The sequence below is a fragment of the Cervus canadensis genome, chromosome 25 (genome assembly GCF_019320065.1).
Source record: "Cervus canadensis isolate Bull #8, Minnesota chromosome 25, ASM1932006v1, whole genome shotgun sequence".
NCBI classification, from domain to species: domain Eukaryota; kingdom Metazoa; phylum Chordata; class Mammalia; order Artiodactyla; family Cervidae; genus Cervus; species Cervus canadensis.
The window spans coordinates 25,993,102-26,005,095 of record NC_057410.1 but is presented as its reverse complement, the minus strand read 5'-3'; the positions used below and the strand labels follow the sequence as shown (position 1 = coordinate 26,005,095).

Here is an 11,994-nt window from a genome sequence, read left to right as displayed (position 1 = left end):
GTTTATGCTGCCAAACTCCTCTCTCTGATTCAAACTGTTGGCCAAGTCAAGGGCAACACCTTACAGAACTGACCATGAAACAGGGTGTCAATGCTACCCTTTCTGGAGATCGGGACATTCTTCCTGCTGACTGACCTCCATCTCACAGGGGATGGAAAACCACCGGTTGGTGTGACATGAACCTTCCAAGGCATAAAGATTTCGTGTCTCTCCTGTGTTCGCTTTCTTGCATTCAGTCATCCATAAATCATTAAGCTTCACTTGCTCCCTGGAACCCCTGCCAAATAGTAGCTTTCATAGCCTGGAACCAGGGGGCGCGGTTTAAGAGGCGCTGGGACCCTGGCCTTGGGTGATGGAGTCAAGCTCAGGTCGGCTGAGGAAGCTGTGGATTTCCATTCCATGGTGCATCTCTGTGATTTCCAAAGGGGATAATAAACCTGTGTGGGCTTGGGGTTTAGATTAAATGAACCAATGTCTGGAAAGTGTTCAGAGCTGCTCCTGGCCCACAGCAAGCTGTCAGTTGATATCATCTGTTATTAATAGCATTATTTATACCGTCAGGAGAGACCAAGACTCACATGTTAGGGTCTCAGAAGCTGTGACAGGCTCTAGGCACCCCTAGAGCTCGGAGCCACCCAAGCCGCAGTGGGAGGATGTTTCTATGGGGCAGTGAGCTGTGCGGGCTCGGGGTGACTGCAGTAAGTGACTCCCCGGTTTGAGTGCCCACTCAGTCCAGCCTCTGGGCAGTGCCACCTCCTGCCATCAATGCTGCCCTGACCTGGGGTCCAGGAGACATTAGATCCCATCATATCACATTTCTTTGATCTCTCCAGCCCTGCTCCCTGTCCTAGGGACCCAGAGGCAGGATCAGGGTCTAAGTGAGACTAAGAGAACCAGCTTCTTGACTCTGCTCTACCTCCTGTCCCCAGGGCAAGTCACAGTCCCAGGAACGGAAATCTGAGAACGATTGGAAACCGCAGAGTGGAGCCCCCCATGATGCCATGTGCCCTCGAATGGGCCACACACACGTTCTTATCTCTCCTCTTTGATCAAAGTGTTCATGACCTTGAGAGAGAGAGAAAGTGGCTGACCCATGAGTCTGGGCAGGATCTCCCCTTACCTAGTCAAGTGAAAAGTCTCTTACCTCCCAATAAACCCCTCAAGAGGTGTCGTGACTTCTCTCCATAGCCCTCAATCCACACCCCCAAACTGTGCATGTGTATGTTGGCCATTCAGTCACACGGCCATAAATTTAGAACCCAGTGGTAAGATACCACTCTAAGATAGAGGTGGTCTAGCCTATGAATCTCATTTTACAGATTACAACATGAAGTGCAGAGAGATTGAGATTCACTCATGTTCTGGTCTGGACACAAGTCTGAAAGGGGGGAGGATGCCAGCCATGACTGGGCCCCTAGTCGGGCTGTGCATTCCTATTTTTTTATTTAAAATTTATATTTTATTTAAATACATTTTATCTTCCCTCTAGTTGAGGCACATGGGCTCAGTAGTTGCAGCTCGTGGGCTTAGTTGCCTCAGCACGTGGGCTCTTAGTTCCCCAAACAGGGATCGAACTTGTGTCCCCTGCATTGGAAGGCGAACTCTTAACCCCTGGACCACCAGGGAGGTCCCTGTGCATTCCTTCTGAGCCAGAGTGGAAGGTGTTCCTGAGAAGCTGGAGGGTTCTAGCCGTGGTCCCTATTTGGTGAGGAGTCCCCACCTGGGGAGGTTTGCATTTTGTTTACAGTGATCACAGCACTGTGTAATTTTAAAAAAGTAATTTTGCTTAATTATATTTAATGAACAGAGGAAACATTGTTTCAGCTATGTATTTTTTGGTTAGTATGCATGCTGTATGCTGTATGTGTGTGTGTTCAGTTGTGTCTGACTCTTTGAGACCCCATTGATTGTAGCCCACCAGGCTCCTCCATCCATGGAATTTTCCAGCAAGAATACTGGAGCAGTCTGCTATTTCCTACTCCAGGGGATCTTCCCAACCTAGGGACTGAAGACACTGTGTCTTAGGAGGAACAAGATGCCATCAGTTGTGTGATGCAGTGCTAACTAGAGTGTGACAAAAATGCTTGAAGACAGATGGTGAGATGGTCACACAACACTGGGAATGTACCTGATACCACTGAATCGTGCACATATAGATGGTTAGGGTGGTAGATTTTATGTTACCTTAGAAATAATTTTTAAACATAAGTGAAGGAAAACAACCCCTCAAATACTTTATTCCTAATTTTTGTTTTGTACTTATTGAAAAAAGTTTTTGAGATTTACGTAGATATCAGAAGAAAAGCTATGACAAATCTAGACAACATATTAAAAAGCAGAACATTATTTTGCTGACCACAGTTTGTCTAGTCAAAGCTATGGTTTTTCTAGTAGTCATATATGGATGTGAGAGCTGGACACAGCTGAGCACCATGAATTGTTGCCTTCAAACTGTGGTGCTGGAGAAGACTCTTGAGAGTCCCTTGGACAGCACGGAGTTCAAACTAGTCAATCCTAAAGGATATCAACCCTGAATATTTATTGGAAAGTCTGATGCTGAAGCTGAAGCTCCAGTACTTTGACCACCTGATGCAAAGAGCAAACTCATTTGAAAAGACCCTGATGCTGGGAAAGATTGAAGGCATGAGGAGAAACAGACGACAGAGGATGAGATGGTTGGATGGCATCACCAACTCAATGGACATGAGTTTGAGCAAACTCAGGGAGATAATGAAAGACAAGGAAGCCTGGCGTGCTGCAGTCCATGGGGTCACAAAGAGTCGGACATGACAGACTAACTGAACAACAATAGCATTTAGTCAAAAGTCACTCTGATGAACACATGAAAACAGGATATTATAAGCAAAACAAATTGGCTAAAAGAGTTCTAAAATTTCTCCACATTAAGAGTTTGACTTTCCTAAAATCCTTTTTTGATTCCAAGTTGAGTCCTTGATGTTTTATACACAGTTTCACACTCTGTGCCATCTGAAGTGTAGTGATCCATCATTTCTTACAAGATTGTCTGCCATGTCTCTGTAAGCATACCTCGGGTGTTTTCTTGCTTCATGTGTGACTGGCAATCATTTTGCCCTTTTCTCAGTAGTAAAACAACAATTTCATCTACTTGTGGGACTCTTCCTTTCTGGGGTCCCATAAAACACTTGGCAGTTGTCTTACAAGAAAGTACAGACTTGCGGTCATTCTTCAATAACAACTGTTTGCTTCACTCACGTCATATTCTTGGCAGGCTGCTCTGTTTCTGTGTCCCTCTGTACACAAAATAACTTTGTTTAACTGCTAAACCATAGTGTAACTTTTTGAAGACGTTTTCAATAGCAATTAAACTGAACAGATGTAGGAATGAGAAGGCGTGAAACTCAAAGGACCAAATTTAAGTATGCACAGGTAATGACAACCGCTCCCAGCTGTTGTAAGATACCACGATCATTAAGACATTAGAAGGAGAGTAAAAAGGTACACGTTAGAACTGATGAAATATAGCAGTTATAAGACTAAACTTGCGTTTAGTGCTCACTGTCTCATGAACTCCTAGACATTCCTACATACATTAACACTGTTAATCTTCACAGCAATCTTATGAGCTAAAATTATCATCTCATTTTTTATGAGATGAGGAAAATGAGAGAGGTTAAGTAACTTTCTTGAGATCACACAGCTAATAAGGGGGGGAGGCAGAATTAGAATCCCAGGTGTTTGGTGTTTTTGTTTTTTTTTTTTGGCTGTGCCACGTGACTTGCGGGAATCTTAGTTCCCCAACTATGGACTGAACTGGGTCCCCTGCAGAGGCATGGAGTCCGAATCACTGCACCACCAGGCACGTCTCGGGAAGTCTGACTTCGAGAGGACATTTTCAACTGTGAAAGTGAATTTCTACCTCATACCCACCCTGTGAAATAATCAAGATAGGGAAGAAGTGAGAAAGAAGATTAAAGGATGCTGAGGACTAAAGAAGCAGGGATTTATATGTGGTTTGCTGGAGGCTTGAAGGAGGTGGCTTGAAGGAGAGTCTGGAAAAAGAGAGGTAGGAGGAGGGGATCTGTGGGGAGCTGGGCCAGTAAGGGAGCCCCACGTGGGAGCACAGTGACAGAATTCAGGACCGATGCTATCTGACAGATAACAGGTGTGTTTCCTGCTCTGAGCGGAGCTGCAAGTGCCCTCCATCCTCCCATCAAGGTCAGTAAAAGCAGGTCACACACCACAGCTTGTGCGGCTAGAACTCTGGGGAAGGAGAGACAAAGAACAGGGCAGATCCATAGTGGCTGAAGTGGGACAGAATAAAAAGAGAGCCTCCAGAAGCAGCGGGTGGGAGGGGTGGGAGCCTGGGGCTCCGGTCCCCTCTGGAAGCCCCAGAAACCTTGCAGGGGATTGGGTCCATGGAGTTCTGGGATGGAATGTGAGCGTTTCTATGGAGGGTTGCCAGATAAAACACAGCGTGTCCAGGTACATGTGAATTTCAGAGAAAACAAATTGTTTAGCACAAGTAGATTCAACGCAATATTTGGGACATACTTACATTGAAAATTTACTCATTATATGAAATTGAAATTGAACCAGGGTATCCTATATTTTTCTTTGCTAAATCTGACAACTACTCTATGCGGAAGTGAAGAGAGGACCTAGAGGACAGAAAGCCTGGGGGCATCTGGATTTCAAACTAAATTCTCACACGGACTTTTGGGAATGTGTCTTAATGGCCTCATTTAACCCAGGAGGAAACTGAGGCACAGAGAGGTTATGAAAGTTGCCTGTGGACTTCCCTGGTGGCCCAGTGGTTAAGAATCTGCCTGCCAATGCAAGGGAGAAGGGTTCGATCCCTGATCCAGGAAGATCTCACATGCCTCGGAGCAACTAAGTCTGTGAGCCGCAGCTACTGAGCCTGAGCGCTAGAGCCTGTGCAATAAGAGGCCCACTCACCGCAATGAAGAGTAGCCCCTGTTCTCAGCAACTGGTGAAAGCCCACACACTGCAACCAAGACCCAGAGCAGCCAAAAAAAGGAAAGTTGCCTAAGATCAAAGGTAAGTAGCTGAGATAAGCTATAAATACAGGTCTGTTTGATTTAGAAATTCAGAATTCTGCCCCTGGGGTTGGCTGACTTTGTCCCCAAAGGCCAGGCACTCCTGAAAGCTGAGGCCCAGGTAGAGACAGGCTCAGGCTCCTGGGGAGACAAAGATAGCTTCTGGCTATCTCCCTCCTGCCCATGCAGTAGGACACAGGGATGAAGAAGACTTCACCTGACCTCCTATAGCTCCCATTGCCCGCAGGACCAGGCCAGACCAACCCCTCCACCTTGGGGCCCTGATCCATGTTGTTCCCTCTGCCTGGGATGTGTGTCCCACCATTTTCTCACGACCAATTTTTCCTCAAACTCTAGACCAGTGACTTTCAAACCCTTTTAATTGAGACTTGCAGGAAGAAATGCATTTAATATCTTAACCCATTGACATTATCTCAATAAAAAGAGATATAACTATAACATTACACAAAGCAATATTTCCTAAATGTGATGTTTTAAATTTCTCTACTCTCTTTCACTAAAAAACTCATTTTTAGGTCACAGCTACTAGACTTCATGACCCACCAACAGGTTGCCACTCAGTTTGAAGAACACTGTTTTTGATTCTGGCTTAAAAATCCCTTTCTCAGTGGGGAAGAGAGTGTTGGTGGGTTTAAGAGGGGTTGGGAACAAGCTTGTTTTCTTTGCAGAGAATTAGGTGTGAGTAAGAGATTCCCTGGTGGCTCAGATGGTAAAGAATCTGCCTGCAGTGCAGGAGACCTGGGTTTGTTTCCTGGGTCGGGAAGATCTCCTGGAGAAGGGATGGTTACCCACTCCAGTACTCTTGCCTGGAGAATTCCATGGACAGAAAAGCCTGGGGGCTACAGTTCATGGGGTCGCTAAGAGTCGGATACAACTGAAGCCACTTAGCATGCAAGCATGTTAATCATAAACTCAGAACCTAGCACTGGGCCTGGCACATTACAGGTGCTCGGTCAATGTTTGTCAAGTGGGTAATGAGCAAATCCACCAGTTCTGGTCCCCTCAGGCTCACCCCAGCCGACTTACACCCTGCCCAGCACCCTCTGTGTTGCAGCCACATGACCCTCTTCAGGGACCTGATCAGAAGAGAAGCTGATTCTCAGAGCTTGGGCAGAGAGAGGGAGGCATGCATTTGTGCACTCGTGCATGGAATAGGGGTTGGAAGCAAGCTTGTGCTCATTTGAAAAGGATCAGGCATGAGTAAAGGACTTGGGGCAGGGAGACCTTTCTAATAACAACTCTGCCTTGTGAAGTAGTGAGTTCCTGGACTCTTGGAGGATCCAATGAAGGCTGAGCAAACACTGGGGAAGCTATGGCAGGAGTTTGAGCACCAGGATGAGCGCCAGATGAGTGGACAAATGGGGCCACGTACAGCTCTGCCGCGTGGAGAAGCCCAGCATTCAGGTTAATAAAGCTTCTGCACAGGTGGGCAATGGGGAACCATTGTGGGTGCTGGCAGAAGGGGAGACCAGCAGGAGGAGGACATATTGCTCCCCTCTTAACTGAACTCCTTCCAGTCCCTGGCTTCCTGTCCCATCACATCTGGGGAAGGCTGGCCAGTGTGGAGGCCCCAAAGGGCCAAGGGTGCCTTGGCAGCACCCTCCCTGGGGGAGCGGGAGTCCTCCCTGCAGGGCAGGAAGGCAGAGGGGGAAGTATGTGCCAGCTGACCCGGGAGAGCCGGTGTCCCTGCCCTACAGGGAGAGACAGGAGCTGTGAGTGCTAGGGTCAGGCTGTGCCGGGGTCATTACCAGATCAGGGAGTGGTAATGAGTTGAAAGGGCTATGGGCAGTGCCTCATGACCTTGCTTGCAAAGGTCACCCAAACCTGTCTGACTCCCCGCTCAGAACAGCCGCAGCTGAGCCACCCTGGCTGCACAGGCCTCCAGCATCTATGGCTCCAGCGATTGGGTGACCAGCAGGACCCTGATCAGGCTCTGGGCAGGGCCCCTCTCCACTCCCCCCCAACATACCATCATGCCCGGCTTCCTCCTACCCTGGCACCACACCCCCTCATGCCCCTCCCAAGCCTGTCAACCTCATGCCTCTCCTTGAGGCCGGCCCTGCCTGTCTGATGTGTGAGGCACCGAGCTAGGCTCACATGGCTTCTCCTGACCAGTCATCCTGGCCATGTGGGCAAGTGGGCACCAACCCCATGTATGGATGAGACTAAGGGAGGCTCAAGAACCTTAAGCTGACTGCCACTTCTGCTGCCCCCCTCCCCAGAGCACTGCCTCACCTTGGTGACATCATGGATCATGCTGTCCTGGCTAAAACTCTGAGGACAGAAACTGTATCAAATTTATCCTTGTAGTCCTGATGCTTAATACGTGACTGGCATGGTGTAGACACTCTTAAAAATGTTTGGGGAATGAATTGTTTGCTCAAGGTCAAACAGCTAGGAAGTAGCTAAGCCATAATGCAAACTCAAACCTTCCTCCATCCCGACCCAGTCTCCCACACCCTTCATCCTCCTCCAGGAAGCCTTCCCAGACTTAATCAGTCATGGCAACTTCCCACCGCACTCCCCAGAATCCTGGGTGTTTGCCTCATCCTCCTTCTCCCTGTTCTCCCTGAAGGCAGGGTCCTGGGATAGCGTCTCAGCCTGGTTCTGATCCCCCGGCTCTGCCCCCAGAACTCAAGAAGAGCTCTGTGAATGCAGGATGTCCAGCCTGGGGATGGGGAGGGCTCAGGAGAGGAAGATGTCTTCAAGCCTGTGGGCCCAGCCACCTGCCTCATGACCCCTGCTCATCCAGCCACAATTCCGCGTGGTACTGGGCCTGCTGACTCCTCGTGAGAGTTGACCCAGGCCTTGGTATTCGCCCAGGGTGGGTCCAGGTGGGGCAGGTAATCCTCTGCTCATTTTGCTGCAATTCAATATCAGCCTCCAATTTGCACGCTCTGCTGCCGTCCTTCCCTCCTCCCTCCGGCCTCAGCTGGGGGAAGGGAGAATTCACGGCTCTCTAGGGTGCTCCTGAGGGACCCCTGGGAGTCCTTCCAACTGACCACAGCCCCGTGCCTGCTCTGGGTGGAGCGTCAGTCTTGGGATGGAGGGACCACTTTCCCCACCAAGGGAGCAAGACCTGATGTCCAGCAGCCTGGGGTGGATTCCGGGTCCACCTTGTAGGAATCCAAAGCCTCTCAGGCTCTCCAAGCTTCCGGGTGAACAGTTGTATAAAAGTCCCTGCACATGGTGAGTGTTCAAAAACTCCCTAGGGATCTCCCTAGGGGCTGGGGGTTTGTGGCTTTGGAGAGTCCCGTTCTCACCCAACCACCCACCTTGGGCGGCACCATGGGCCCGTCCTCCCTGGTTCTAGCTGACGGATGTCTGTTTTCTTGGGATTTTAGAGCCCTTGAAGGAGTTCATTGTATTTATTTATTCATGCAACAAATAGTTATTGAGCACCAATCATGTGCCAAGCACTGTTTTAGGCTTTGAGGTACGTCAGGGAAAAAAACAGATGGAGATCCTTGACCTGGCAGGACTGCCTGGGTAGGCAGTTAGTGAGATAGTGCCTCTCTGCCTATTCACCTCCACTTCAAACAATCTGAAAAGAGATGAAAAGAAGTTGTTGGAATTGGAAAATAACAGTGTTTACTCTCCCATATCACTATCACCCCTGTCTTACCGCCATAGCTTGAATTTAAGTCATGTCAGATGAATGTAATAAAAAGTGTGTGTTGTTCCTCAAAAAGTTAAACACAGATTTACCATATGACCCAAAGTTCCACTCTTGGTTATGGACCGAAAAGAGCTGAAGTCAGGTGTTCAAACACAAACTTGTACCCACATGTTCATAGCAATGTGATCCACAATAGCCAAAAGGTGGAAACAACCCAAATGGTCATCAAGAAATGAATGTATAGACAAAATGCAGTATATCCCTACAATAGAATATGATTCAGTCATAGCAAGGAATGAAGTGCTCACACATGCTGCAACATGGACGAACCCCATACATTGTACACTCAGTGAAAGAAGACAGGCCCAAAAGGCCACAGATTACGTCATTCCATCTTTAAGAAATGTCCAGAGTAAGCAAATCCAGAAAGACAGAAAGTAGATGAGTGGTTCCCAGGTTGTAGGGTTGGGGGAAAGAAGAACGGGGAGTGGCTGCTTAATGGGTACAGGGTTTCCTTTTGGGGTGATGAAATGTTCTAGAACAAGAGTGGTGGTGGTTACACAACATCGTGAATTTACTAAACGCTGTTCAGTTGTCCATTTGAGACAGTTGAATGGTGCATTTTGTGTTACGTTGTTTTATGATTAAACAAACCAAAATGTATTCTGTGCAGGGCTTCCTATCCCATGCATTGGCTCTGCGGTCCCCCCAGGGCCTTTGCATATGCTGGACCTTCTACCTGGGCTGCTTTCTTTTCTCTTCTTCTTCACATCTATATCCTTCAGATCTCAGCTTCACCATCACTTCCTCAGAGAGGACCAAGCCCTGCTATTACATACTTGAGAACTGTGTGCCACCCTGATGAAGCACTTGTCTTGGTCATAATCATGCCATTTATCTGATGAATGTCTCCCTCACTAAACTGCTATCTCCTGGAGAGAGGGGAGAACCTGTGTGTTTTGGGGCCTGGATGTATCCCTAGGGCCTAGTTCAGTGCCTGGTACACTGTAGATGCTCAATAAATATTGACCGAGTGCCCAGATGAATAAATATCCCCTAGTAAGTGAATTCTAGTAGAGTCACTATCTCCACCAACCCCATCTCAGATGGTTTCCCCAACACTGCCACCGCCGAGCCTCCATAGCCACCATGATGCCTCGTCCTAATTGCCACTTGACAGGGTGGCAGGATGAGGAGGAGCAGTCAAACTCCCAGGCAGCCTCAGAGCTGAGACAGAGTTGGTCAACAAGGGTGAAGTTCAGATCAATTACTAGCGTTGGGATGAGAGAGGTCAGGTGCCAAGTGGGACAACTGCCTGAGTTGGAAACATAAAGGTGAGTCAAGTCAATACTGCACAGGATGGGCTTTCCAAAAAATGCATATTGAACAAATTCCTGAATGAATAATGTGCCAAACCCTTGCAAGGTAGGAGCCTGGCACATCATTGCAGAATGATGAATTCTGGGAATATTAAAAAGAAGCCCCAAGGGGACTTGGTGGGTGCTGGAATGAGGGCGTGAGGGAGGGAGGGGTACAGAATGACTTGGGGTGTGTACTTGGGCCCTGCTGCGCTTTCCCAAGACGGGGAGCATCAGGGGAGAAGCAGGTTGGGGAGAAATGAGATGGGATGTGATGTTCTGATGTTGAGGTGCTTCTGGGATGGTTAAGGGAAGGTTCTGGAAGAACGACAGAGGCAGAGGCAGTGGGAGGACTGAAGGGGAGGTGAGGCAGGAGGGGAGGACAGAAGGGGTCTCCATACTTATGGGAAGAGCGGGGGGAAGATGCACAACTGGAGAGGGGGATGAGGAAGGGGATGACAGGGACCTCCACGTCCAAAGAGGAGGGAAGAGCTGGGCCCTAACCCCAGCCTGGTCCTAGTCAGGAGAGACGAGTAAGGCGCAATCTGCGTGATGTTGCTATGTGAAGCTGGGATGGCAAGAAATCAAGGGAACTCCCATCTTGGGGTCTTCGCTTTCTTTGTGAAAGAGGGGAAGGTCTGAATAAGGAGCCTGGGGGAGGCGGAGTGGCTTTGGAAGAGCTGCAGTGGAAAGAAGGCAGAGGGCTGGTGCGGGCAGTGGACAGGGCCTCTCTGAGGTAAGAGGTCTCTGTCTCCATGTTGGCCCGCTGTTTTCCAGTAGGTATGGCAGCCCAGGGTGGCAGCCAGCTCCACCAGCCCAGCGGCTGCCCAGTGGGTGCAACGGGCAGCTGGGGTGAGGCTCTGGGCCAGGCAGTCGGGAAGGAGCCATCAGAAGCACAGAGGGCCATAGGCAGCAAGTGGACCATTCAGTTTAAGCTTTGAGAAGTTGCGAGTGTTTTAGGAAAGACAGGTTCCAGGGTGTGGCTGTGGTAGGGACTAATGGAAATGGGGACGGGAAGGCCTTCGGAACTGAGCAGCTTCATGACCAGAACAGTTATGGACGTCCCCACACGAGAGAGGAGCTGGGCTTCCAGAGGGGGAAGGGTTAATGACAATGCTGAGGAAACAGGAAGGCTTGTCAGAGGATTCTGGGAAGGCTGGAGAGGGAGCGAGGGAAGGCTGGAGACCACATAGACCCATAGCTCAAACAGCAAGGCTGGACACAAGGTTTCCAGAACAGTGCCCTCTACAGCTCCATGGTGCATAGGGGCCAGGGGGGAGGCGACACTTGCCTCTTAGGAGGGGTCAGCTGCTGGGGCGTGGGTCAGGGGGCGGCATTTCTGTGGACTCTAGCCCCTCATCTCTGGCTCTCATTCAGGTCTTCAGGGTCTCTTGCGGAAATCCCCAGAGCAGATAAGAGATCTCCCCTCTGCCCCAGGGTCCTCTCTCTCTCCAAGCCCATCAATTCCCCAGGAGAACTGCAGGATCAACCCCAAGCCCCTGGTGACTCTGGCCTGCTCTCTCACTCCACAGCCACACTTGGGAGCACTTGCACTTCCTTGAACACCTCTTGCCTCTAGGCTGTGCACAGATGGCTTCTTCCTCCTGAGAGACCTTCTCCACCCTCCTGGCTGGCTTCTGGCCCCGGCCTACTCTTCCTCCAAGAGGCCTTTCCTGATGACCCAAGACTGCCCCTCCTGGGCGTTCCTAGAGTACTCCAGACTTTCCTTATCACAGAGCTGTCACAACATGGTGTTGTCTCTGCTCTGGCCTACCTTGGTACCATGGATGGTACAAGAGCTGGGTCTTGGGTCTCCAACACCTGGCCCAAGGCCTGGAGGCTCACTAAACACATGTGGAATGAATAGGCTAGTTGGTTCCTTCCTTTTTTCTTTTATATTGGGGTATAGTTGATTCAAAATGTCATCTTAGTTTCAGGTCTACAGCAAGATGGTTCA

The 11,994-nt window shown here is 49.4% G+C and overlaps 1 protein-coding gene across 1 annotated transcript in view; it reads right to left on the bottom strand.

Moving 5' to 3' along the window:
* Positions 1-11,994, bottom strand: part of LOC122427692 (tubulin alpha-1C chain) — a 1,128,437-nt gene that overhangs the window by 514,485 nt on the left and 601,958 nt on the right. The window lies entirely within an intron of this gene.